This window comes from Kogia breviceps, chromosome 10 (assembly GCF_026419965.1).
Source record: "Kogia breviceps isolate mKogBre1 chromosome 10, mKogBre1 haplotype 1, whole genome shotgun sequence".
Classification (NCBI taxonomy): Eukaryota; Metazoa; Chordata; class Mammalia; order Artiodactyla; family Physeteridae; genus Kogia; species Kogia breviceps.
In genome coordinates this window covers 50,434,415-50,460,693 of record NC_081319.1, presented here as the reverse complement: position 1 = coordinate 50,460,693, position 26,279 = coordinate 50,434,415, and the positions used below count along the sequence as shown (strand labels likewise).

General features: G+C 41.8%; 1 protein-coding gene across 46 annotated transcripts in view; it reads left to right on the top strand.

Moving 5' to 3' along the window:
- Window positions 1–26,279, top strand: part of ARPP21 (cAMP regulated phosphoprotein 21) — a 182,656-nt gene that overhangs the window by 33,693 nt on the left and 122,684 nt on the right. For 3 of the 46 annotated variants that reach the window (XM_067005748.1, XM_067005776.1, XM_067005765.1), the window contains exons 2-4: window positions 12,599–12,710; window positions 12,856–12,984; window positions 13,665–13,741. The exons of 41 other annotated variants lie outside the window; for them this stretch is intronic. The gene's annotated coding sequence lies outside the window, so the exon portion shown is untranslated. Of the gene's footprint in view, window positions 1–12,598; window positions 12,985–13,664; window positions 13,742–26,279 lie in introns of all 46 variants that reach the window. 2 more of the 46 variants (XM_067005746.1, XM_067005774.1) reach the window with 1 other exon arrangement.

Genomic DNA, 26,279 nt, shown 5'->3' with positions numbered 1-26,279 from the left:
TCCTCGGGCTTAAGAAGGAATCAAAGGGTTTGCACTATTAGTGAAGGAATGTACTGCAGTGAGACAGACCCAGACCTGCGAACTTGAAAGGACTGACAGATGTTACTCCAGGTCTTAGTGACCTGACCTAATGTATTGAATTGAAAGAAAGTCAACTTTGGGGGTATTCCTAATGAAGTACACCCAAAAACGTACGGAAATTTTAAATGAAAGAGACATGTTGTGTTTTTTTTCTGAATTTTTTAAGAGACGTTACTGAGGAAATCTGTGGAGGAAATCTGTACTTATTTCTGTATTGATTAGGTCATTAGTGCCGTTTGTTCTGCCCTGTGGGTGTTACTTTACTTGACTAGCTCCTGCGCTCTGCATTACCCTGTTTCTTCAGGCAAAAGTTCTTATTAATAAGAGATCCGAGATTTCTGTAGCCCTGCATGTATCATTTGCTGGAGCCACAGGGACAGTGCTAAGGAAAAAATCATTATCCTTCTACTGATTCTGAATTTACCTTTGGATCATTTTTGGTCAAAAGTTGTCTGTGGCCTTATTATTTTGGAGAAATAATTTATTTCATTGTTTTGCAGTGTAAAAGTTCTCAGATATTTATGAACGCCCTCTCTTATGAAAGAGAGGGACTTGCATGCCCATGTGATGTCCACGCCGACCTGCTCTCCGTTGTGGTCACAGCCGTAGCAAAATTTCTGTTGTAGCATACTTGCAGATTCTTGTTGAAGGGAAAAGAAAGGTGTATATTTCATTCTTCTTCTATTTTTTCCTCTGTAATATGACTTACACTTTAATATGTAATAACCGTATGAAACACAGAGAATTTGATCTAATCTAGGCATAAGGAATTGAGAAACAGGATACAGTGGGATAGTGGAAGGATATGTATGGAGCCATGACAAAGAAGGGCTTGGAAATTAACTTCTGAAATTGGTACAGCCACTTGGGACAAGAATGGATTCTCAGCTCCTGATTTTACCTATTATTGGGACAGTTTCTCCTGGTATGATGGAAAGGCAGTAGGCTTGAAGTCCAGGTGACCTAAGCTTGAATTCCATCCCCACCTCTCACTGACCTAGTCAAGTTAATTAACTACTGTGAGCTTCCAGATGTCAGCAACAAAACTCTCTTCATGAATTATCATACGTAAAATACTTGCCGCAAATAGAAATGTTGTCTGTAGCCTGCTTCCTCCTTACAGGGCCTGACTGTTAATCCATTAAAACATTGAAACCTATAAGAGCACATGTAATGAAATAATTTATCAGTACTTGTTTTAAAAATGCTATGAAGCTTGAGTCACAAGTATTTTATCTGTCCATGGATTACTGAAAAAAAAAGATCAAATTATTTTGGTGGGTGGTAGGATTTTTTTTCTTTTTTTTGGCTATGCCACGCAGCATGTGGGATCTCAGTTCTCCAACCAGGGATCAAGCCTGTGCCCCCTGCATTGGGAGCGCAGAGTCTTACCACTGGACTGGCAGGGAAGTCCCGTGGTGGGATTCTTTTGCTTTGGCTTTTATACAATGTTGACAATACATATAGCATAGTTAAGGAAAAGAATAATGAAAAAAAAAAAAAAAAAACTACATCACATCTAACCTGTATCTTTACTCACCACCCAACTTAGTGTGAAACAATGTTATTGATTTAAGGGACCCAGTGGTTCATACTTAAGTACCAATAGATGCCCACGGATAACTGATTAAGGAACAAAATGTTAATTTAAAACTTTTAGTAAATAGATAATGGTTTTGAAGATATTTTTTAAATGATGAGTGGAGTTTCAAGAAAAATTGCCTGTCCATTTTTTTTTTTCTCATGGATTCACGAGGTTTGGGCTTTTAAATGCGTGCTTGATGGTACACTTGTGATTCTTTATAGTTCAGGTATATTGCCTCGCTCTTCAAATATGTGTTCTGAGCTATCACTCAGTCAGGTTGGGGAAAAGTTTATTTACACTCTGCCTTCGTCTCATGTTCCCCATTAGTTCTTCCTGAACTGATACCAGGTAGATAAACCTGTTTTAGGTCCACTGGCCAACCCATATTTCTGCAGTTTCCTAATATTGAAGATGAAGTTATCAGTTTTTACTAATATGTTTTCCCTGAAATTATCTTCTGGGAAACCTAAGTTAGAATGAGCCAGTGTGAGCTTTCTTCATAGATGGTTTGTCCTCAATTCGTTTTCTACCTAGCAAACCCCAGACACCTGGAACACAGACCCACTCGTTCTTTGCCTGTGCTTTGCGTGTGTTTGCGTAGAGGGTGATGGTTGCCTTTGGCAGATGTATAGGATCAAAGGGGCCTTTTTATCCTGCTACCCTCAGGGAGTCAGTTTCTCAGATAAAGGAAGTAGTGAGGTTAACAGTAGTTTCAGCCCTCCCCTGAAATAAAAGATAAGTGTAGTAGGTATAATAAACATATTTATTAATTATTTGTCAAAGGTAGTGGCTTGGTCAAAATATTTGGACAGAGAAATTTAAAGATTATGTTTACTTTTTATTAATTAAATGCTTTAATTTAATTTTAGTAATTGCTGTAAATGATATATACATTTATATATACACATATATTACATTTTATAACATATAATAAATTATATATTATATGTATATATATGTGTGTATGTATATACATATATACATATATAAATTTGGGATCCTGTTATATTACAAAAAGAGCAATCCCTCTTTTTGTGAGATCTGTGGTGAGGTGACCTAAGCTAGCTGCTTTTCTACTTCATTTTCCTTCTGAATTCATTTATCTCACTGCTGAGAACAATATCCCACTAAGGACAGGGTTACAGAACAGAGCCAGTGAAGAGAGGAAACTTGCATTTGCCCCTGTTCTCTACCCATCAGTACGATAAAATGGCAAGATGGAAATAGAAGGTAGGGTGACGAATTCATTGTTTCAACTGAGGAGTTAGGGATTTCTGTACATTTCACATTTTGATTCCATAGCTCTGCCCCCGGTGACCAAAGTGAACTACACTGTCTGTGTTATAAATGTCAGTGGGTGATCTAGGGCTCATATGTTAACACAAATGAGCCATCTTATTTTTAAGTGACTCCTACTACAGAAAGAAGTACGTGTAAGTCAGTCTGTCATCTCAAGGGGAAGTCTTGGATGATGGCATTCTTTTCTGTACTGCAGAGTCGTTCATCCCTAAAGCAGTGGTTCTCAGACCTACACGAGCATCTGAAATCACCTGGAGAGTTTCTTCAGACAGAGATCACTGGACCCCACTGCCAAAGTTTCTGATTCAGTAGATCTGGCGTGAGGCCCAAGTATTTGCATTTCTAACAAGTTCCCAGGCGATGCTGACGCTGCTGGTCCGTGGACCCCAATTTGAGAACCACTGATCTAAAACATAAAACTTTTTGTCAGAATGTAGAATTTGCATGATTGATGTTTCATAATCTTTAGTATTAAAGAATACTGTAAAATTCCAAAACAAACCTCAGAATACATTTTAATTTACTGTGATTTAAAAATTATTTTTTTAAACATAGCATCTTAAAGGAAGAGATGAGGATTCCAAATTCCACTGAACAGAGAAGAGTTAGGAGCCTCTGTTTTGGATGACTATAGGAAGGTGCAGATTTTCCCGTGAGGGTACGTTCTGAGAATCTCCAGTGTAGGATCTAAAATCCATGGACATAGAATAATCCCAAATTCACAAGATTGGGTATTCTAAGGATCAAGAAAAACTTTAAAGTAAAAATTGGTGAGCACCAGATGTTAAAACTATGAACACAGAAACCTGTAGATAAAGGTCTATAATAGCTTTATTCATAATTGCCCCAAACTGGGCTATTTGTGTTTCAAAAGGTGACTGGATAAAACGTGGTGCATCCACACGACGGAATATTACGCAACAATAAAAAGGAGCAAACTGCTAATTCTTGCAAAAATTTGGCTGGATCTCAGGGGCATTATGCTGAGTGGAAGAATCCAATCTCAAAACATCACAGACTTCATAACCCCATTTATGTAACATCTCAAAATGATAAAATTATAGTGGCAGAGGAGGACAGACTAGTGAATGCCCAGAGCTATGTCAAAGGGGAGGCATGATTGGAAAGAGGTGGCAGGAGGCAGCGTTTGGGATGACGCAGCTGTTCTGTAGCCTGATTGTGGTGGTGGTTACACAAACACACAGGCGTTAAGATTCATAAACCATACAGCCCCCTTGTCCCCAAGAAGTCAAATTTACTATATGGTCACTTTAAAGTTAAAAAAATTAAAATCAGAATAGTGCTATCTTTTATTTGTACCAAGTAACTGGATTTGCACAATTATATCAGGTAAAAGTACCAATGTATTTAAAGAAATAAAAATGCTTTACCTCAAGCCAAAGGAAAAAAAAACAAAGACAAAAACGTGATTTTCATGAAAAGGGATCTTCATAAATGGTTAAGGTCGTTTGCTGCTAGCAGAGATCCTACGAAAATTTGGAAGTCGGAAAAACCTGCCTGACACTGTCCTGACCTGTGTCCTCTCTAGGAGCTCTCTCTCATTTCCTCATTTTTCCTTTTTCTTAGAAACCTTCTCTGTAAGCTTTGTTGCTTTCAAAATGAATTTCAAGGGCATTTGAATTTCATTTATTTTAGCTGAAAAAGACCAACAACCCCAGAACTGTCTTCCACGTACCTCCCACATATATGCGTGAACCCCCAGAAATCACCATCCACCCACAGCTTCAATAACCCAGTGATGGCTCCTGGGAGCCTTGGAAAGATGCCAAAGCCATTTGGAAGTAGCTGTATTTTTTAGAGACACTGATGTCTCTAGGAGTGTCTAGAAGGTCTGGCTCTGCAGAAATGTTGGCGGTTTAATACTAGCCAGGCTCTAATCAGGTAATATCAGTATCCGTTGAATGGATGCATGTGTTTGTCTCAGTGGGACGTAGAATGCGAATTACGAGTGACAGTGTTCTTCTGAGCGCTTCACATACGTTAACTGGTTTAATCCTCACAACTGTCTGCGGGGGGAGGAGGTCTCATTATTTGGGTTCCCGGATAAGGAAACTGACGGCACAGAGACACGTAAGGAAATTGCTCAGTCAGTGGTAGAGTCAGGCTTCATCCCTGGACATCTAGCTTCAGAGTCCAAGCAGTTTCACAGCTGTACAGCTCTGTGATGTCTTGTTTTTGCCTGTATTTTCTCCTTTTCAGGACAGGCTGATATCTGTGTGAACGGTGCCTTTCAGTTTCCGTGTGCCCACCAACCCCGAGGTCCCTCGTTAACTCTTGTACACAAATGACCTTGTTGTACCAACTGGGCAGGACATACAGATTCTGGTGTTTAAACCCAGTCACACAGGATGCCATTGGTTACCTGAACCTCATGTGTGGGTCGAGTTACATCTGTGGGCAGAGGACAGGGGCAGCCAAAATGCCTGCTGATACCTGAAGCCGTACGCTGCTCTGGTGGATGCATACACATTGGCAAGCTCCACAATACGGTGTCTTTGGTCTTTGGATGCCTAGACTTTACAGTACTTGGAAGCTGCTCTCATGTCGGTCAGGCCCGAGTGCTGCTTGGTTAAATCAGAAGTTTGTCCAAGAAGCCTGCTCCTGGCCTAGGGAATCTGCTTTTCCAACCACCTTGGGTGAGCAGAGGAGAACTTGACTTTGGAATGGAGAGAAGACTCCTTCTCCTCATTCTTTCTCTGATTCAGCTTGTGGAGCAGACAGAGGAGAGCAAGAATCCAATCTAGGCCTTAGAAATACAGAGGTTTTCCTTAGGTTCACTGCTAACCAGCTCCTTCTCAGGGTGGACTCTGGTGATGTTCCCCCAGAAATCCTCCTTATCAGAGATAGTCGACTCCGTCCCCAAAGACAGCTGTGGATTGAGGTTGTACGGCCTTGAGGTCAGCTCCATGCATCAAAGAAATCCCTGTGCCTGAATTTTAGCATGGTGGTCATGGTGAGACCTCATGAACCTTAGAAACAGTCCTTCCCCCAGGTAGGGTAACATTGGTGTGGACCAGAGGTCATGCATCCACTGTACACTAACAGCTCTTCCGTAGCTCATCTGCTTCTCACTTTTAAGATTTTATAGAATGGGCTTCCCTGGTGGCGCAGTGGTTGAGAGTCCGCCTGCCGATGCAGGGGACGCGGGTTCGTGTCCGGGTCCGGGAAGATCCCACATGCCGCGGAGCCGCTGGGCCCGTGAGCCATGGCCGCTGAGCCTGCGTGTCGGGAGCCTGTGCTCCGCAGTGGGAGAGGCCACAACAGTGAGAGGCCCACGTACAGCAAAAAAAAAGATTTTATAGAATCAAGTATTCAGTATGCTTTTTTGTATTGTAGTGGGACATCCAAGGCAACTCTACTGATGAAACATAGTTGCAGGTTTCTGGCTGGGGATAGCAGAAATGATCCCCCTCTCTTGTAGTAAAAAGTGTAGTTATTGTGTGGTTTGCCATTTTTCTGGAATAAGCACCCATGATTGTATGTGTGGTGTTGCAGTCACTCTTTGGTGCATGCATACTGCCGAATGCACAGATTGAACAATGTTATGGGTGGCAGTGGACAGAGCAAGAGTTTTTGAGACCAACATTTGAAGAATATCAGTGACATTTGACCTTGGGCAGGGGACCTATCCCTTTTGAACTTCAGGTTTCTCTCCTCCTTCCCTCCCTCCCTCTCTTCCTCCTTCCTTCCTTCCTCTCTCCCGTCCCCCTTCCTTCCTTCCTTCTATTAATATGTGAATGAGATTAGCAGTAGTAAAGATTAAAAACACTAAGTGTAAATAAAGTATTTCTTGCAGCATTTGGCACATAATATAAGAAAACATGGTAGCTATTATTTTTGAAAGTATGAGTTCATGCATCTGTGTTTAAGTTGAATTAAATATGAACAACTCTGGATATGTGTGACTATCATTACCCAGATAACAATTTTGTGATTTCCTTTAAAAAAAAAGTGATATGGAGGATCAGTTTCCATTGGTTACAAAGGATGATCCCAAGGCTCTTCTCCTGGTGACTTATCAGTAAGTCCTGTGAGGAAATAAAGTAAGTCAAATATAAGCTTCACTCCAGCGCAACCGTAGAGGCAAATAGGTCTATTAAATAAAGCACTTGATGTCTTAAGAAGCTGCCTTTTAGACAGGTTCTTTCTGAACTAACCCCTCTGGCCCCCAGGCTCTGGTGTGTGTCACCGGACTTATGCGGGGCTGAATCTCAAGACTGAGTGTACAACTGTCACGCACAGTCTGCGTGTGAGCGACAGAGCACCGGCCAATCTTCTGCAGCTGGGAACAGCCATTAGCCGCTTGGTGAATTAGGGTCTTGTTTACACTGTTGTCCAAGATAATCATTTGCTTGTTTTAACTAAGATGCTCTATCTTCCTCAGAGGCATCAATCCTCATATTTAAATGATAAGGTCTTTAAATCTCACAAATCATGTTTGGGTTTCACAGGAGGAACCCTGTCACAGCCTGTATTTTCTCTCTCTGATTGGAGAATCAAGGCTTGAGTTACAGGTATATTTCAAATTATTCTTCAAACAGTTATAAAAACATTATGTGGTCTAGTCCAGCAACTTTTTGGACACAGACCTATTTTTTAAAATGCCTTTTAAGTGAACTCCCAGAACACGTCTATACGTACATGTGCACAGACACGCCCCCTCCCCCCCACCCCTGCACACAAACACCTGCACACACAGATGCGAAATTCGAGTTTACAAAATAAGGCATAGCCTTCCGTAGGACATCGTACTCTCATTCTTACCTGTTCTATTCTAGTGCATCTCATTTCACTCCATTCATTCTGCTGCATTCTGTGTTCTGTTTACTTCCTTTACAAAATTCAAGTTATAACCAATGATTTGACTTTCTGATTTACTAACACGTCACAACCTGAAGTTTGAAAAGCATTAATCTACATATAAATTTACTTTGGATTGTATCTGCTCTCCAAGTATTTGCAGAAAGGAGTGCCTCTGGCATTACTATGTCTTTTTGATCTTCAGCTATGTGTGGTCATAATACAATGATCCAAATATGTCCAGACTTACTCTACCGAATAAATGCCAATGAGTACCCCCTTTAAGACAATAATGACCTCTAGTCACTCAGTATGTACTTATTGATGAGTCAGATAAGTTATTTTGGAGATCATGAGTATGAGTCACTATATACTATATCTGGTTTCTCCAGAAGAGGGACTTCCTGAACACAGTATCTGTGTATTCCTAGGAAATGTTTGCTGGTCCGAGTTGTGTTCTTCATGCAGCCACAGCACACAAAGTCAGGTTTTTTTAAAGACATAAGTCTTAAAGACACATTTTAAAATTTTATACCATGAATATAATATAAACAGTTAATATTTTAAACAATTGAAAAATTAATACATCTTTCCTGGTTAAGATGATTAGAAGACATTCGCAGAAGACGTTTATCTTTTTTTAGAAACCATGGTTAATTTCCTGTTATGTTCCAGTTACCTTCGTGGTTCCTGGAGAACCAGAGATAAGTAAGACACAGTCCCTGTTTTAGAGGCACTAACAGCCTGACTCTCAGATAACTTCAGGACCCTCTGATAAGTGCTGGAATGGAGATGTGTCCTCTGATGGAGGTCAGTGTGAGCTCAGAGGAGGAATAGACTGTGGGGAGTGGGGACAGAGCCAGGGATTTGATGGGGAAGAGGTGACTTTTGAATCTCATCTTGCTGGTTAATATATAGGTTTAAAGCAGTGATCCTTCACATGTTGTAAAATGAGTTTCTCCTTTGGAGAGTGGAGGTGGCTGGGGTCACCTTCCCCCCCACAGCTGATGGAGGGGCTTTCTGCTTTATCCCCAAAGCGCTATACCCTTCCAGAGCAGCCCAACCAAGAAACACATGGGTACACAATGACCATGAGGCCTGGATGTGTGAAACTCTTGTTAGTTCTTGTAACCAAAACATCGGAGAGCTGTTTTGTGACAAGTGTCACAGCTGTGCATTGCACCATCTGCTGGCACTGGAAGAATATAAGAAGCATTGCCAATGGCCGGATTGAAGTTCTGGCCCTGACAGGCCTTACTGGCATGCTTCGCAACGTTCTCAGGTTATATGGACCTTGACTTCTTTCCCTTTTTGACTGGGTTCAAGGCCAGAGGTGGTTTAATAAATAATATAAGGTATCTCTTCTAAATTAGTGAAGATTCTTTTAAATGTGTACATTTAAATGGTTCTTTTCAGTTTCTCCAGTGGGACACGGGGTGGGGCTAGTATATCCACACACTGAGCAACAAGCGAGATGATCTGTAGACCTGAAAAGGGTGGGCCCAGCCATCAAAGGACCACTTACTGTGTGTTTGCTTGTGACTTCGGCTGCTAATCCTGGTCTAATCCTTCCAGTGTGAGCAGTGGAATTCTGCCTCTGCCCCTCCTCCTGCATACACACCCGAGGTACGCATCCCCACTTTTTTTAAACATCTTTATTGGAGTATAATTGCTTTACAATGATGTGTTAGTTTCTGCTTTACAACAAAGTGACTCAGTTATACATATACAAATGTTCCCATATCTCTCCCCACTTTGACCTTGCTCCTCTGCCCCTTGGAATCATCCTGGCCGCTGGCTGTTACCTTTGCCCTCCTTTCTGATCTCTGCTGCCCCATCCTTGGAGAAAGGTCTGGGCTCTCAAGGAGGGCAAGAGGGAGGTTGCTCCCAACTCTTCAGTGTGCGGAACCACAGGTTCAGATAATGACCGGCTTCATTCTTTTTTTTTTTTTTTTTTTTTTTTTTTTTGCGGTATGCGGGCCTCTCACCGTTGTGGCCTCTCCCGTTGCGGAGCAGAGGCTCCGGACGCGCAGGCCCAGCGGCCATGGCCCACGGGCTCAGCCGCTCCGCGGCATGCGGGATCCTCCCGGACCGGGGCACGAACCCGCGTCTCCTGCATCGGCAGGCGGACTCTCAACCACTGCGCCACCAGGGAAGCCCTGGCTTCATTCTTAAAGTTCATGGCTTGGCGAATAATTGTCCGACTCAAAAGGAGAATTATTAACTCTTGACTGAGGACTTTGAGTAAATATTTCCTTTCTTACTGGGAGGATACTACTTTCTTCATTTCATTGGATGAGAGGATGTTTGCTTGAAAATCATAGATTAGTCGAATCTGTTATCCTTGAAGCTTAGTGAACTACCCAGTAAAGATTCATTTGGAAGTCATTGTTTAGCATACTCAGTGAAAAACAGAGAAGGTAAGTCCTTGAAACGCTAAGTTGAATAACTCCTCGTTTTTAGCAGACTGTAAATTTCCTGAAGGCAGGGGCTGGACCATATCAATCTTTGCACGGCTCGCAGTTCCTTGCAGACTGGCTTGTACCTAGTAGGAGCTGAGTAAATAATTGTTTATCCATTTCACTAGCATTAACAGCCCTGATTATACACATGATCACACACACGGATTGTCTGGGCAATTAAAGTGGGGTCCTCCAAGAGACTAAATGTTTTACTTAGACTGATTTAAGTACACATCTTCTCAGCCTTGTAAAACATCAAATGCTGAATACAACTTAGTATTCTCTTATTGATTCATTGTCGTAGTATGAAAATCAGTTATTGAGCTGTGTTTGTGGGAATAACGATTCATGCTGTTACATCTTCACCTCCCCCCAGGCCTATCCACAAAGAGAAGTGGTGAAGGATGCCACATAGGGAAAGAGATAAAGTGACTCACTCTGTGGGTTGTCACTGGTAAAGTTTATAGAATGCTGCTCAGCCTATAGGACCACAATGAAAGCATTAGCTGCTATTATAATTGTTTAGACTGCTCCTTTATTAGTGTCTTTGAAGTGCTAACGTACTTGCTCTGCATAGGGTAGCACGGGGAAATCAGAACACTTATAAATTTCCTATGACCAGCTATAAAAATTTTTACATCAACAATATTCAGTTCTAATTTACCTAATTATGTCCTGCCTGTTCCTCCAAAGAGTACTTTAGATAGACAACAATAATAAATGTGTCCTGTGGTGAAAGGCATGGTCAACACTTTCTAACTTGTATAATCTTGGGCAATTTTCTTGGCCTACTGAGTCTCAGTTATCCCATCTGTATAATGGAAACTGTGACAGCTAACTTAGCGATTCTGACAGAGTAAATGAGATCATGTGTATAAGCTGCTTATCATGATATCTTTAGTGCCTACTGTGTATCAGGCATGGTGTTAGCTGCTGGTGGTCTTGAAATGACATCTAGGAATGTCACTTTCAGAGGTGCCTGCAAGTAGATGTGTGCTAGATTTGAGGTTAGAGGACTGTGTAACCTAATAGTGGCCTCTGAAAATTGGAAGTTAAAAATAGGATCAGATTTTATGTTTAGATGAAAATTCATAACTTTGGGGAGAGTTATAGATTTTTTTTTTAATTGACCAGGGTTAAATATGGGGCCACATAAGAAGCAGTTACTCGGAAGTACAGATTGATATACAAATACACATAGTATGTACAAGTTTCAGTCCCTTTACACGTATTGCAAGATTTGGATCAGTAGTGAGGTGTCCAGGGTTAGAGAAGGTGCATTTTGTTACCACCGTGATGCGACTTCAGCCTTCCAGAGGGAAGTCCTGAGGTGTGGCAGGCAGGGTCCCCAGAAGCAGCCTCTGAGATGGAGTTCAGTGTACAGGAGGTTCTTGGGACCAAAACCATGAGGGACAGGGAAGGGAGCAAGAATGGACAGAGGGAGAGGTGAGCCCCAGTTCAGGCCTGAGGATGAGATCAGCCTTGGCCAGCTCCCGGGGTGCTCTGCAGCTAGGATGGCCCTGAGTGTCAGCCTAGGGTGGAGATGGCCATGCTTACCTTCCCGTATCAATCACTTATTGGATACGGACTGTCCTAGGAAGAGTGTGGCATTGGAGCCTCAGACTCTGCAGTTGAAATAACCCCTCAAGAGGCAACAAGTCCTTCCTTGAAGAGGATTCTGTCTCTACCACCAGGGTTGACCAGAAAGATAAAAAATGACCACCACAGTGCCCTAGAACAAGTGTATTTTAATGTGTACCCCAGTGTGGCATAAAACTTGTCTTGTGTCACTCCTTGGGGGAAAAAAAAGCCTTAACTAGATATGGGTCCGTTTTTTTCAAAGAAGCTGTGGATCTAAGAGATTTTCAGACCTCTCCCATTCTCCCTGGAAATAATCATCAGTCATCTATGAATCAGAGTCTCTCCCATCTGGACTGAAGCCCCGTTTGGGTGCACAGTACTTCTATCTGATAGTATTATATTATTTAATCCCAGAGGAATTTATTATGAAAGTCTTCAAAACATGCACAAAAAATAACGATAATTGAGTACCAGCCCCCCCATGTATGCATCAGGGAGTGTCCACATTTCCCCTCCTCCTTCCGGAGGGATTTCTAATGCATAAAGCATAGCCTCCCGTGTTCATCTGAGACAGATCCTGACGGGTGTGTCCTCAGAGCAGGGTGAGATTTCACAATGTTTGAAGTCACTAATGTTTCTTAATAGCACTGACGTGAACGCAGTTGGAGTTGTCAGATCCATGGTTCCGGGAAGCGACCCGCTCACCCCCCCAGATCTTCAAAGCAGTGCCCTGCCAGCCACTCACATTTCCACTGTCTTGCCTCTGCAGCTCAGCCGTGGGAATTAGATTTGGGCCGGGAATGAGGGCTGATGCCTGAGGCTGTCTCAACAACGTTCACGGCACCCAAGAAGCCCACACCGGGAGTCACAGGCCGAGAAAGGTGCATGGAACTCTTGTGCCTCAGTTTCGTAATGCTGTTGTGTGGAGGGGCCTCCTGAAAATTGATGGACACGGAAGTGACCTGCCAGCCTGCTGTGCTCTTGGCAGTATTTTAGCCCAATGTAACATCAAAATCAAAATTTCAGTTTAGGAAAGGAGCATCGTAGGGACGTCGTACAGAGACTATCTAGAACCAAATCGGGGATCTGATTAGAAACCGTGACCTGAAGATCTCCAAGACCATCTCTGATTCCCTAGCAAGTTCAAGTCCCCAGGTGGGTCTGCCAGGGTGTCCAGGATGAGGCCCTAAGCCTTAGGCTGCGCTGGGCCCGGCTCTGTCCTGAGCGGAGCAGCCCTGGCATGCCAGGGAATGAGTCAGCAGTCCCCTCTGCCCCCGCGGATGCAATGGGGACTTGGTGGCTGTTTGGCCCCAGCGCAGGTGGCAGCGGGGGTGGCGGCGGTTGCATTTCCTCTTTGAGGTGGGGACTCAGCTGTTTCCTTGGTCACGCGCCCCTCCTAAGCACTTGGAAGAGGCAGGAGGCCAAGAATACAGCTGAGACTTGAGCCTTAGCCAACTCCCAGCAGCTGCTACTCTGTTCTCTGAGCTGGAATCAACTCCAGGCTGCAGTGTGGCCTGATCTGGCATTTGGGGAGGGGCCCAGGAGGGGTGTCACTTGCACATTCTGAGTGACTTAACCCACCTGTTTGTGTGTGTGTGTATATGTGTGTGTGGCTTAATTTAAGTGACGCTTCTCTAATATCCCAGTTACATGAAAAAAAAAATGTAGCTCGGTGAAAAAAGAAGGTGGCATTCACTTTGGGGGGGGTCAGTGGATTTGTAGATCTTAAAGGAATTACTTTAAAACATAAAGCTGAGGGTACCATCCTAACTCAGAATGTATGTGTTTATTACAAGCATGTTTTGGTCTACATTTTCGTCTCTATATATGCACAGAAGCAGCTTGGCAAGGATATTGCACCAGGAGCAAGAAGTACTGAGTCCTAGTGATCATGTGGCCTTTACAAAGATAGGTATGTGATTCTGGACACCATCTTTGTCCTCAGCCTAGGCTGTTTGTTTGTTTGTTTAACGTGCTAACTGAAGACAATAATCTCTCAGATCAAATTATGAGTGTTTTTTGGAGAAGCAAAACAATTAAAGAAAGTGGAAAGTTTTGGGCAAAATGCCAAAAAATCAAATTTTAAATCTACAGAATCAAAATGTGTACTTAGTTAACACACACACTCTCCTATGTATCTATTTCTTTTTTCCCCGTTTATTTATTTATTTATATTGAAGTATAGTTGATTTACAATGTTGTGTTAGTTTCAGGTGTACAGCAAGGTGATTCAGTTACACACACATATATATATATTTTCAGATTCTTTTCCCTTGTAGGTAATTACAAAATATTGAGTCTAGTTCCTTGTGCTATACAGTAGATCCTTGTTGGTTATCTATTTTATATATAGTAGTGTGTATTTTTGTATCTGTTTCTACACAGCAATAGTTAATAGGTCTTTAAAATGGCTTAGCATAGAGCTGTTTTATGTAATGTAAACATATCCATTTGGAGGTAAGAGATCCTACCAAACATTTAGGATTTTGTTACTCCCTGTATCTGAGAAACCAGAAAAAAATTATCTGCATAAACATCGCATGAGTTCCTGAATCTGTCCTCCTACTTGAAAGCACTGCTGTTGACGAAGAGCTACCTTTAATGAAACTCTACCTGCTTTTTTAAGCAATTAATACAAAATCCTCCTCAAGCCTGGGTCCTCCAGAGGGTGCGGTGTATTCTAGTCATCTTTGGACCCCCTGTTCCTATCAAGGTGCTTGTTAAAAGTACGTAGAAGAAATGAAAAGGCATTCAGTTTATCCTGTTCATTATGCTTTTGAAAGGAAATATGATGATGATAATGATGATGTGTGTTGTCGTGGTTTTAAAAATACCCAGATCAGGGCTTCCCTGGTGGCGCAGTGGTTGAGAATCCGCCTGCCGATGCAGGGCACACGGGTTCGTGCCCCGGTCCGGGAAGATCCCACATGCCGCGGAGCGGCTGGGCCCGTGAGCCATGGCCGCTGAGCCTGCACGTCCGGAGCCTGTGCTCCGCAACGGGAGAGGCCACAACGGTGAGAGGCCCGCGTACCACACACACACACACAAAAAAAACCCAGATCGTCGCTCACCGTGTAACAGCTCCGCTGGTCTTTACCCTTCTTCCCAGACCCTTGGCTCCAACCTCAAAGAAGAGTGGCTACAGACAGGAGATGTTTAAAAGTGAACAAACTTATAGGTCGCTGCTGAGTAAAAGGGACTATAGATGGTATAGATGGAGAATGCTATAAATGATGACGGATGTCACCCAGGCACCATTCCCTGAATCCAAACCTACAAAGCAGAAGGGAGACACATTTCTTTTAATGAAGTTACAGGGTTTCCCCACAAACAGTCCATTTTCATTGAAAACTTTTGGTTGATTCCTTGTAGAAGCAAGTAAGCTCAGAACCCAATATTCACGTCAATGACTCCATATAAAAATATCCTTGAATTCTTAAGACATTTAAGTCCAGTCTGACTTGTAATTGTTTTTGACTTTGTTTTTAAATGTATTAGAGTTGTTTTGATTTTAATATTTATTCCAAGGACAAAACATATTTTATGATAATTTAAATGTTTATCTAACTCGTCTTGAGATTCTTCTGGCATTATTAAAATAGTTCTAAAAAATTTTATTAAACAATTTGGTTCGTGGGTAGGGTATTTTTCTTTAGTTTTATCTTTGATGTTTGTTTATTTATTTATTTTATTTTATTTATTTAGGCTGCACCAAGTCTTGGTTGCAGCACATGGGATCTTCGTTGAGGCATGCGGGATATTTCATTGTGGCGCACGGGCTTCTCTCTAGTTGTGGCGTGTGGGTTTTCTCTCTCTAGTTGCGGCGTGCAGGCTCCAGAGCACAGGGGCTCTTTAGTCTTTACGACACACAGGCTCTCTAGTCAAGGCGCACGAGCTCAGTAGTTGTGGCACATGGACTCAGTTGCCCCGTGGCATGTGGGATCTTAGTTCCCCCGCCAGGGATTGAACCCACGTCCCCTGCATTGGAAGGTATGATTCTTTATCACTGGACCACCAGGGAAGTCCCTGACGTTTATTTAAAACATGCCTTTCATAGACTAATTCCTTTCACTGTGCATTTGATTAGATGGACTTATTCTCTACTTTTGGTTTTGTTAACAATTGCATTGTCTTTACTTTCACATTTTCTAATTGAATGGGTAATTTCATGGCAACCAAAAAGGGGTTCACTGTGCAGTTAACACTGCAAGTAGCCTATTTGAACTCATTCAGTATTTTTTGGTGTCTTCTCAATCTTTTAAGTTTACTTTTTCTGATTGTAAAACTAAAATAGGTTCATTTGAGAAAATTTAGAAAGACGGGGGTAAGCATGTACCCTCAGATATCCTGTGGTTTCATCCCATGGATTCCAGAGCATCACTTTGGCTGCCTTGGTTACTTATTGTCAGGCATGTGGTGATTGTTATTCTCACTCATTTGAAAGTGTTGTGGTTGAAGTTGAAGTCCTGTGGCCAGTCTGTTAGAATCTGAACTCCAAGCCCACCTTGTCCTAGAGCAAAATCTTAGCTATGATACTTAATGTCTCTGTAACTGTTTCCTCCATTCAAAATTAGGACATTTGAGGGTGAATCCTTTTATCCTATATTTTTTAATCGAAATAATGTCAGGCACACAGTGAGCATCCAATAAATGTATTGAAATTGTTGTCAGTGGCTCTGTTTACATTAGCATTAAGCTCTCTTTTTATGTAAAATCTCTCATTGTATCATAGTAAAAGTCATTTTCTTTGCAATGTGATTTATGGCAGGGATAATGATAATGGGGAAATAATTGCTAGTTTGGAAGTGGGACCTCAGCGGTTTTGCCTTATGACTAGGTACCATAATCTCATGACTTGTTAAATTTATGTATTCATTCACTAATTCATTAAATAAGTACATCATCAAACCATTACTGAACGCCAGATGTTTCCGTACAATAAAAGTAAGGATAGTCCCAGGTTTTAAAGAACTTATGTGGGAGTGAGAGAGATAATTAAGAATCTGTTACTTCTCTCTCTCTCTCTCTCACAGAAGAATCTACAGATTCTTCCTGAATCTTGACAGTCTTCTTTGCAATGTCCATTGGACATTGGAAGCTGGGCTCCATTTGGCTTACTTCTTTTTTTTTTTTTTTTTTCTGTATGTGGGCCTCTCACTGTTGTGGCCTCTCCCGTTGCGGAGCAAAGGCTCCGGACGCGCAGGCTCAGCGGCCATGGCTCACAGGCCCAGCCGCTCCGCGGCATGTGGGATCTTCCCAGACCGGGCCACAAACCCCTGTCCCCTGCATCGGCAGGCGGACTCTCAACCACCGCGCCACCAGGGAAGCCCTGGCTTACTTCTTAATAGGTTTTGGAGAGGTGCTGGATTAAAAGAAGAAAAAGAAGCAATGTAAGATTTTTTAAAAGTTAATTAAAGGAAAATATCTAATCTGAAATGGGAACTTATAACGCACAAAAACGTAATTTATAATGAAATTTCTCCTAAATAGTGCACTCTGAAAACTAGCAATGGAACAGGCATCTTGACAGCATATACATTCTTGAGTAGACACTGATTTTAAAAAGGAGGACCTTTACATACTGGTAGTATAGTGGCTGGGTACCAGTAGTGGTGACTGGAGCATCCCTGTACCATCTCTGAATTTGTTTTTATCCATTTGGGATGAGGAGTGGTCTTAAATATAGAAGTGTGCATTTTTGCCTGAGCATATCTATACTAAAAAAGGGGGGAAAAAGAGAACCTAAAAGCCTTTTTTAGGGGTGAAACTGTAAATATTACTTCTAATAAATATTATGTTTATTGCATTCTTCATATATAGCCCAGATGTGAGTGAGTGTGTGTGTGTGTGTGTGTGTGTGTGTGTGTGTGTGTGTTTCTGTGTATATGAATGTGTATCTCTAGGGAGGTTACGATGTGTAGAGACTACACTTCATATAGACCATGGTAAATACAGTATCAATAGTTTATTATTACTGGTCAGAAAACAAACGTTTGCTCCAGTGTTTATTTAAAGGCTGCAGTTGTCTTTCAAAATCCACTAAGAAACCTGCCCCCCAAATTCAGTTATAATGTTTTAAAGAGAAAAGAAAAACAGTGAACAGAAAAAATTTACTCCTAATTTGCATACATAACTTTTGACAAAATAAAATATGTGAAAATGCTGCATCATAATATGTGTTAAGAGAAAGACTCCTAAATTTTCTAACAGCTTTTAAGAATGTTGCCAGGACACGAAACCTGCAGTAAAGCCCAGGCCACTCAACTAAATTCTGTCTAGAGAAAGCCAGGAGATAAGGGTAGGTTTGGCTTACAACCAGAGCATTTTTTTTAAACAGAAGTTTTCCAGAATTGACCAACTGAATTCATGTATCCACAATACAGCAGGCCGGGAGGATTTAGACAGGCAGCTCTTCTTTTCAGTTTTTCATAATCTCCTCAAGTTTGGCTTCTTGGTGAGCCAGTAGATGGCCTGTGGAGGGAATAACCAGTGGTTTCTGTCCCTGTGTCACTCTCCCCTTTCTCCTTCTGGAGTCTCTGAAGTTGAGAAAAATTATGGCCTCACCTGGAATTGGCATCTGCAGGTGTGACCTGGCCCTCCATAGGAATGATCAGGCCACAGAGTTTCCATCAGAAACACTCCCAGGCAAGTTATAAGGATAGTTTCAGACCAGAAGGGATTTCAAAGACCTGGGATTGTACAAGTCACACATGTGTGTTCTCTCTCTGTGTATATATGTATACATATATGCACATTGATACACACAGATACATATACATATACACACACACATATATATTAAATCTTAATATTTAAATTAGGATACTAACGATACCTTTTGAGGGTAAAAGTAGTCATTTATGTTAACATGCTTAGAATCCATTGGTACTAACAGATTCAGATTACCTTTCTTATCATTATGTACGTGATTTGTGAGGCAACAGGATCCAATCATGTTCTTTACACATCTTTTTTTTCAGTGAAATTACGTAATTGTTTGAAGTGTAGAACGCTTTTTTGTATATACCATACTTTAACAAATACAGAAAAATGCTCTCCTAACATACTATTTATCTATAATAATGAACCATCCTGTCTTTGCTCAGATGCTAGTAATAATGAGTGAATGACTCTTTTTGTCTTCCTAGTTTTCAGTCTATTTGTGAAAATTAAAATTTGTTTCAGGCTTCATCATGAATTCCTCCAAATATTCCATGTTCTACTTTCACATATTAATTTTGGATGAATTTTTCTGACAGTTGGGCTGGCCTGCCAGCCTTCCTCCTTACCTTTTTTTCTTTCCTCCCTTCCTTCCTTCCTTCGTTATGAGTAAAAAAAGTTATGTTTTTCTTCCCCTCTGTATAGTTTTCCCCATGTTTATGACTTGGACTTTTTATTAAGGAGATCTTATCTAACAAAAATGTTTCCACTTCTGAGCATGCCTTGCTATATATTATGATGCAACTATTGACTTCTCTTATCTATGTTTAAAATCTTGAAGGTATCACAGATAAGCCAGTGGCTCAAAAGCTGAATATTACACATTACATAGGACTGACAGATGTTTCATTTCTACGATAGATCAAATCGTAAATCTGATTCTTTCGCAGATAATTTCAGCCTGGCCATTTCCACATCTGAGGCTTGGATGTACAGTCTTGCAAACTTTTAAACAGCTGTTGTTTAAAAGTTGTTTTCATTCATTTCACTTGTTTTCATTCTTTGATCCTATACCAGATTTCCAGCCCCCATTTCAGGAATCCTGTTGTCCTACTGTGTTGCAGGAATACTACATCCCATCTGACTTTTAATTTCAAGGTTGCACCTTAGAGATATCAAAGTGTGCGTATTAGCCTCATGTCTTTCTTCCTAAAATGTCCGTTTGCACTAGGTCCGCCCGCAGTCCCCTTTTCTTGAAGTCTGTGAAAATCAAGTATGTTTCAAGGCTGTTTTGTTCTAATCGTACGACACATGTACAAAGCTAATAGCCCCTTCCAGATGCTTAGCTTAAGCATTATACACCCCATGAATAGAATGACCCCAGATCTTCAACTTCACCATCAGGAATCCTCAAAGAATTTTTACATACAGCTTAACCCTGTTCTTCCAGTAGTCATGGGACCCTTCAGCCCTGGGATCTCAGGCCCACATCTCTCATCACCTGGGTTGAAACTCACCATGTGTCTCCTGAATTTCCTCAGTAATTTCTGCCAGTTCCCTTATATAAATGGTTTGATAACCTGTTTTTTTCCCACGACAGGTTAACTAGCAGGCTCTAATAACTCCCAGAGCTTACAGCAGTGCATAGTTTTGTAAGATTATCCAAATGTATTAGATATTTTAAAATATAGAGAATTTTAAAAAGCACACACCTGTTTTCCCTGGGCTTCTCTGGATTGAAGGGACTTGTTGGAAGGTTTGAACAGGGAGCATCCCAATAGGAGAGTCCATCAAAGTAGAAGGCATTCACCTGCAAAATACTGCAGTCTCAAATGCAACTAACTCTCTAACAGTCCCTTAAAGCAAGAATGTTTTCTTTAAAAAAAAAAAAAAGCTTTGAGGTCAGGCTTGGGGCAGGGAGTGGGGGAGAGCTCATGGGTGTCTGGCCAAGCTTTTGAGGTACACAGTGGTCATGTGATTGCAGTTGTGACATTGAATGGTGGCACACAGGCCAACTTTAAACGGCAGCCCCTATCTTTCAAGTGACCGACCACAGCTCCCTGTAGGTGACTTTGCAAGCAGGGCATCTCGGGTTTAATCAGCATTGCCATAGATGGCCCCTGACCTGGAGAAGCACACACATGCACATTCATATGTCTTAAGTAGGAAATGCCCTGCCGGGTGAGTCCTGGGACACCTGGCAAAGAAACAGATTCTGTTCCACCAATGTGTTGTAAGTTTCCTGAAAATGTTTCCTTCCCAGGAGTATATCCATTTCTCCTCCCGGCAGATTGGTACAGATTATGTTCTTGCTGTGTGTGAGGCATTATCCATGGTCCCAGAGACACTGGTCCAAGAGCCCTCTGTCCAGGGAATTTAGAGTCATTCTCCCACCCATATTTACCACCTGGAATGCTTTAGATGGTTTATATTTAAAGCAGCATCCTAAAACAAGCCAAATCCTTGATGGCTTAGAAGTAAAGGCTTTGAGACACCATATTGCGTATTTGCCTTCTTTTCCTAGACATTTGTTCTCCCTGAGTCTCTGTAAGTCCTGTCTCTGAAGCCACAGAGGTTTCACTCCCTGCCTGCTTCCCTTCTCTTCAAGGAAAGGAAGCATCCCAGGAAATGTTTTCCCATCACTTTCTGCAGCACTTGAGGTCCCAAATGCAGACTCTTTTCCTGAAGTGCATTCCCGAACATCCTTTGGTGGTTTTGTTGTTAACTTACTCTCCCACATCTACAATTTAAATAGTCTTTCTAGAGATTGCATTGTGGTGAGGAAAAATTCCAGCACCGTGTTGCTAGCCATTAAAACCAAAAACATGCGGATGTCAAATGAATTCATGTATCCTACATTTCAAGTGCATCTTCTCCCAGGAAGTCTGAGTATAGTAGGAATTATTTATTGAACACTTATGTTCTTCTCTAGCAAATCTGTTGATCTCAGCCCAGTGGCTTTCTGGTTTTCATGACTGTGTTTGCAGGGGTGTCAGTATGGAATTTTGTGTCGTGCTGTACTAGGCAGCATAGAGAAAGAGGAAAAATGTCCCCTGCATTCAAGAAGGGGCAGAGGGCTTCCCTGGTGGGGCAGTGGTTGAGAGTCCACCTGCCGATGCAGGGGACGCGGGTTCATGTCCTGGTCCAGGAACGGCTGGGCCCATGAGCCATGGCCGCTGAGCCTGCGCGTCCGGACGGAGCCTGTGCTCTGCAACGGGAGAGGCCACAACAGTGAGAGGCCCATGTACCACAAAAAAAAAAAAAAAGAAGGGGCAGAGATGGCCGGTAGGATATAGATATATTATCCTCCTCTATGTGGGCTGAGCACCATTGCACTGCAGTGGGGGCATGTCATCCTGAGGGGCCAGATGACACAGGTGAGGGGCCTGATGAAGTAAGCACTGGACGAGACTCAATGGAAGAAACTCGATGTCATAACTGAAAAAATGGAGTTTAGAAGGAATGAGAGGCACTACTTCTGCATTTGTTTTTAGTCTGGAAATGTGAGCAAGGCCTAACTGTCTGGCCAGTTTAATTGTAATAAAATCATACATTTGTTGGATGCCATCATTTTCATGAAAACTCAGACACTATCAAGGCCCTAAAGAAACTCACCTGCATGTGCGTCTGCAGTTCAGGGTTTCCATGCTTTCCTTTTATCTAATGAAAACGTCTGCCCATTGTCTGTTTTCTGTCACTTATATCTATCAGTTCCCTTAAGAGTGCATTCAAATTAGCCTTTGTGAATAGAAGACTTTGAGGAAACGTTAGGTCTAAGGTTGGCAGTGCTGTGCATTTTTGTATTGTATGCTTTAGTCCTCTGGATGCGATTGCTTTGCTCTCAAATCCCTTTGTCCGCTGAATTCTCTAGTTGGGTTGTTAGCTGTCCCTAGGGACAAGCACCATCTCTTTCCTTTCTCTAGTGTCCTATCCAAAAGACCACACAAGTGTAGGTGCTCTCTAGGTAAGCTTGGACTCTCTCTCTGAATGGACTGCCCGTTATCACAGATACACAGAGCTCAGTCAGACCAAAGCCCTCTTGAGACCCTCCCATCCAGAAGCATGGCATGGTTTTGCCATATTAGTGGCTGTTGGGCGTTTTCCCTTAACCTTGCCACATTGGTTAATAGGTCTCTGGATGGTTAGACGCCTTGGCTTTTTGGGGTTGGAGGAAGCAGAAAAAATAGTACAGTAACAACAAGTCCTGCTGTGTGTCAGGCACTGTTCTCAACACTGAGCTAATACAGAGGTAAACTAACCAGGCACAAATCTCCGTCGTTGCGTAGCTTATGTAATAGTGGGGGGAGAATGATTTTTACTACTTGGTTCAAATATTGAGCCTTGTTAAAGAGTGACTTATCTGAGTGTCTAAGATATGGGGATTTCAGTGATCAAAGAGGCCTATAGCCATCTGCACTAACACTAAAGAGACAAGAGAAGTAGGTGTGTCGTCTTGCCCACTATAGGTTAGCAACAAATAGTGCAGTTGATATGAGGATAAAATGCAATAATCTATGGAAAACACTCATTCCAGAATCACCCATGTGGAAGTAAATACTAAAAGCATTTATTGTTGTGGTTGTTGGATCTTGTAGAAAGAGCTTGCTATCAATATGTTAACACACAATTGTAGCCCCGAGTTACCCGACAGAACTAAAACTCCCTTTGTTCCTGAATCTCCTGAAATTCCCCCTGCTGTACTTGGGATGGCAGCAGACATCCGTTTCTGGTAAATCTCTCTCTCCTGCCTCTCTCCCTCCCTTCTGGGTGTAGAACTCGCCTCCTGCAGTCATAGACCCTTAAGACCCACACTTGAGCTTTTTATTTTGGGGGAACATCCTTCAATTCCTTTGCTCCCCTTGAAAATCTTTCCAGCCTTCTGCTGTTGTAGGGGGGTGGGAGGAGGCAGAGCTGAGGTCCTGGGTGGGTAATTTAAACTTCTATGTTGATTCACTTTGATTAGATTTAGTGATGATGTTAGCTAGTAATAATTCTGAAAAGGCAACCTCAAGGCGTTAAATATTCACAGGCTGTGGCACCAAGTAATACCCCTTGACGTAAGGGAAAACAAAGATATCGTGGCCGTGAAAACCTCTTATTTTTCCCAGTTTATATATGGATAGAACACGAATCTTATCGCCATTTCAAAAACTGACAGAATAACAATTTATGGATTTATCTTTGCTTTTACTCATTTTATCTAAATGTCTCTTCCTTCTTTTCTGCAAGAAAGGTTTTAATGACACACACATTTAGCTCACCCTGTGGCACCTATAACTGCATCACATTTGTTAAGTTTCATTGCTTTTGAAATGACAGATTCTTCTTTCACTTCTTGTAGGAATAAAGGACAAAAGAGTTCACATCAGATATGCTGAATAAAATTAGTATTTCTTCCCACCCTTTTTTTTGAAGTGCCTTTCCTCTTCATGATGAATTTTTATAGTTCTGAATTCTTTAAGCCAGAGTTGAAAGTATGCATTTGTGATAAATCCTTGTTCCATTACAAGGTGTCTGCAGTATACATAACTGAACATAAATAATGGATTATGTTCTTGGCATCCAGATCCTCTGAAAGAGGACATCTTAAAATATTGCATTGAACTGAATTGAACTGAGTTGAGAATATGGAAGTTCTGACATCTGTGAGATTAATAATGCTCAAGCAAAAGTATCCTTTCAATTGATCATCAACCCTCCCTTCCCTGAAATAGTGTTGTTTGTCCCAGGGAATCATGGTACAGTGATACTGAGGGAAATATTTAGGATAAGTGTGTAACTTGGTGACATTCCTGGAAGATCTAACTATTTAGAAACATTTTTGTTTGAACAAAGTTATATGGTATCATCAGCAACAAGATCCCAGCAGTGTTATTTATGTTCCCGGAAAATTTGTTTTAGTTACACTTGGAATAAAAAAGCAACTTCCCAAGTCGGAGATTCTGGCTCTTTGCTTAAACATTAGGGAGACACTCATTTCTAAATGTTACATGTGTTCTGGCACCAGTAAATTCAAATTCATTGTTCCACATTTTTAAAAAGAAGTATAATGCTTTCTGAAAACCCTGGACACACTTTATCTGGGAATCTTGCAGGCATGTGAATTTCTGTATGGCTTCTGGAAAGACAGGTATCATGAGTTCTAGAAAGTTCTAGTGAAGGAGGAAACTGGGCAGGTCACTAGCAGATATCTTGAGGTCATTCTGATGACTATGGCTTATGGGCTTTCAGGAGTTTCAAAGAAAAAGACAAAGCACAATGTCTAGAAACCCACATGTGGTCATAAAATATTAGGGATAAAATCGGGGAAAAAACACACATACCATTATCAGACAAACTGTTCATGAAGTTTCTGGGCAGTATTTGATGGCTCATGCGACAGGTAGGGCAATAGTGGTCTAGGGAAAAACAATGTGTGGGTGTCTCTTGCAATATCCTGGGAACTAATTGCACAGATTAGATAAGCCTCGTCTGTATTTCTAATAGAGCCCCAAGTCACTAGAGGAACACGGAGTTTTAAAAAAAGCTCTGATCCCCAGTTAAAATGACAATGTTTTTGACCCAGCTCTGCCGCTATCTGTTTGTGGATCTTCTCCAAGTCACTGGATTTAATATCAGCTAGACTAGCTGATTTCAAGGTTCTTTGCAGGGCTGTGGTTCTCTGGGTCCTTTTTTTTTTTTTTTTTTTTTAAGTTTGCATTGCACATGGCTGGAGGTTGGTGATGCTCCCCTGTGTATGGATAAATCATACCTAGACTCTTAACAGATTGAGGTAGGAAACAAGGCGGTGATTAGCCTGCATGGCTTATGAAAGTTGAGGCTATTTTAAAATCCTGGCACTGGTCCCAGGGGTCACCCAGTCAAACCCAAACAAGCCTCAGTGCTTTCTCAGTCTCGGATTGTTTTCTAACATGGCAAAGGGGCCACTGGCCCTGTTCTCTGTGGCGTTAATTGTGGGCAGGAAACTCTCCTTATCTGCAATAAAAAAAAATATGCAAAATACTGAGTCAGTGATCTGACAAAGCTGCTGATCAGCTGCTCCATTACCTGCAGCTCTCTCATTCAGATAATTGACGGCTGATGTTTGTACTGCACTAAGATGCACCCAGAGTTGTCTTGTGCAGTTAGAAGTGGTTTCTGTTACCTTTTGTGGATGAGGACACATTGGCCAAACATGCACTGATTCTAGTAGAGATGCAGCAGAAAATTCTCTGCACATCACTGCATTCTAACCTTTTATTTTTGCAGTGTCCACATTGGATGATTAAATAGCAGAGCTTATCTTGCCAAAGATGAGACTGCTAAGATGATGAGGAGGAGGAGGTGGATGGTCCCATTTGTTGGTTACCTATTTGAATCAGTACAAACCCAGGCAGGTTACATCCACCACACTTGTCTTTCTATGTATGTGTTATCAACACACCAGAAGCAGCTTTGTAAAGTAGTCCAGTTCCTCTCTTGTACTATGATTTTCTGCCTTTGATCTGTTTGTATGTATATTGATTTGTCTATTTTTCATTTATATCCTATTCAAGAAGAAAAAAGTTTTTTTTTTTTTTTTTTTTTTTTTTTTGCAGTATGCGGGCCTCTCACTGTTGTGGCCTCTCCCGTTGCGGAGCACAGGCTCCGGACGCGCAGGCCTAGCGGCCATGGCTCACGGGCTTAGTCGCTCCGCGGCATGTGGGATCTTCCCGGACCAGGGCATGAACCCGTGTCTCCTGCATCGGCAGGCGGATTCTCAACCACTGCGCCACCAGGGAAGCCCAGAAAAAAGTTTTTTAGGTTCTTTT